Source organism: Fukomys damarensis, unplaced genomic scaffold, assembly GCF_012274545.1.
Source record: "Fukomys damarensis isolate Sample0158 unplaced genomic scaffold, DMR_v1.0_HiC HiC_scaffold_13, whole genome shotgun sequence".
NCBI lineage: Eukaryota > Metazoa > Chordata > Mammalia > Rodentia > Bathyergidae > Fukomys > Fukomys damarensis.
In genome coordinates this window covers 27,038,800-27,041,581 of record NW_022900925.1, presented here as the reverse complement: position 1 = coordinate 27,041,581, position 2,782 = coordinate 27,038,800, and the positions used below count along the sequence as shown (strand labels likewise).

At 46.8% G+C, this 2,782-nt stretch overlaps 1 pseudogene; it reads right to left on the bottom strand.

The window, feature by feature from the left end:
• Positions 1-778: 778 nt before the first annotated feature.
• On the bottom strand, positions 779-2,782 carry LOC104856839 (annotated as a pseudogene).

Genomic DNA, 2,782 nt, shown 5'->3' with positions numbered 1-2,782 from the left:
GTGTGCCACCCCATTTGACCCAAATTATAATTATGAATGAAGCAAAAATAGAAAAAAGCTCACAGGATCCCCACTTCCACACCCGGAACACCATATATGACACTCGCCACTGGAAATCACCTTCCTGATCACAACCCCGCCACCCCTGCAGGAATAAGAGGTATGTAGTGATAACCTTAAACCCACCTCTACTCAACACTACCAGCACAGGGTCACCCACCTGCCTTTTCACAGGTGTTTCTGAAATCCAGTACTGGAACACTGCAGTATCTATTCTACAGAAATCCCTGGGTTTCCACAGTCTTTTTTTGGCTTTTGAAACAGGGTCTCGCTATATAGTCTAGGCTGACCTTGAAGTCACTATGTAGCCCAGGCTGGCCTCAAACTCAAAGCAGTCCTCCTGCCTCAGCCGCCCGAGTGCTGCAATTACAGGCGTGCGCCACCATGCCCGGCCCCATAGACTCCCCCCACCCACGGAAAGTATGAGTATTTATTTCAGAGTTTAGATCCCAATCAATTAAAAATAAAAACACACCAAACTAAAACCTGTTTTCTCTCCTCAAAGTAGCTGAGACCTCCATGTTAGAATTCCCGGAGGCTGAAGGAACACACCTCATCAGGCTTAGCAAGAAACAAGTCCCCTGATGCCCACTGTATCCAAGCCTTGAAGGAAAAGAAACAAAATTCACCACCAAGGGCTGAAGAGATGTGCACACACTAATGTAAATGAGCAGCTAAACCTTGGCAAATCTGTTTTTTTTTTTTTTTTCCAGGGGTGGGGTGGGGGGTTATTTTGTTTCCATTTTCTTTTGCTACCTAGTATATGCAGCACTTGGGAACTCCCGATGGGTCCCCAGCTTTAAAACACATTAAATGTCTTAAAAAGACTATTTAATTCTTCAGGAATCTAAACACAGATCAAACGTGTTTTGCTGTGAACATTTTGTAAATACAAAGTGAGGCTGGAGTTTGGGGTCTTTTTTTTTAAGAGTCAATACTGTGATGGAAGGGGAAAGAATGCAAGAATTCAGACATTCTGTAGAGGGTTACTTTCTCTCCATTAAAGGTCCATAAAAAGGAGCAGAGTGAGACCCACAAGGGGAGTCAGCAGGAGCTGTGTTTGTTTCCCCACCCCGCTGAATAGGTTTTTGCTGAGGGGCCACTACCGGGTCCCCACTTGCTCCCCTCCCTTTGGCCTGAGACCGCGGGGCAGTACAGGGGCACTGAAGGAGCGCGGCACGACTCCTCATTCCCAGAATCTTCATCATCGTAACAGCCAGCATCTACTTCCTCTTCCTCTTCATCATCAGTGTCATCATCGCACAAGTCGTCAGAAAGCAAATCTGAGCTGTTGTCACCGGAAGGCGGTTTTGATGCACTATTCTGCCAGGGTTGTGGGGACCTTCACTCCATCCTTTTCTGCTTCGGCCGTACTGGCCGAAACCTGTTTCCTAACGATTTCAGCATATTCTTTGTCTGTTCCTTTGCTACCCCTCCACTTCCTGAACGTAGCCGTAGCAACCACACTGGCTGGGGATCAGGTGTTGGGCTCATTAAGCAGTGAGATTACACGTAACAGGATTAATCCTCACATTCTGAGTAGGATTCCACCTTTCTGAAGGCAGTTCTCCACTCTCTGGGTCATCCACAGGTGGACGAAGAATCGAAACGCACGCATCTCCAGTCTCATAAATGTTGGGGCGCCACATTTTGGTCAAGAATCTGAGGTAGGTGGTGAACATGGGTAGTCCACAGGAAATTTACTATGTGCCTTCCTCCTTTCTGTGGTGTACGCTCTTAGAAGGCGGTCACTGCGTACAATCTACAGTTAAGAAGTCTCTGGGCCAGGGATTTACCTCCGTGGCACCACGCCTGCCTCCCAAGTGCAAGGTCTTGAGTTCAATCTCTTGTGCCAAAGAAAGAGTTCCCCCATAGACTCTTAGTAGACTCCTCAAACAGAGCAAATCCAGTCTCAGGCATCGGCTAGTACAGTGATTCATATATTCCACACCCACATAATTAAGAGTACCACTCTTCCTCACCCTCTCTTTCCTTTCTCACTGTAAAAGAAAATTACAGTTTCCAATTTAACAGTGTACTGCAACTGTCTCTCCAAGATCACACTCTGGCCACCCTGTTTCCCCAGTCTTTATTTTACAGAAGGACTCACCTGGTATTCTCTCCTCTACCAAATACCAAAATAAATCAGCCACAGTTTTTCTCACTTCAAAATACAAGGAAATTATGCAGGTTTAAAAAAATCTTACTAAAGATCAACACGCAATAGCTGAGAACACGCAGGTGTCTGAGATGGGAAGAAAAACAAATCGGATCGAGAGGGAAGGGATTCTGCGATGCCAGCTGAGACTACTCCACAAGTCTGACGTTCACTTCTTTTCACTGCTGCAGGGCTAGGGACTGAATCTAGGACCCTGGTACCGCAGGCAAGTACTCTACCACTGATTAGCTAGCTAATCTCCTAGTCCAACTCTGGTATTTTACTTTTCGTGGTACCAAAGATGGACCCCAGGGCCTCGCACAGGCCACACAAGCGGTAAACCACTGAGCCACAAGCTCAGGCCTTTTTATGTATGTTCTGTTAGTGTCTGCTCATCGATTTTTGCATTACTGCCAATCGAATCCAGGGCGTTGGCACTTAGTTCCATCCACAGCCCTTTAAATTTTTTTTTACTTTGTGAGAGGGTCCCACTGTGTTGCCTACGCTGTCCTCGAACTTGTGATCCACCCGCCTCAGCCTCACGAGCAGCTGGGATACAGGCAT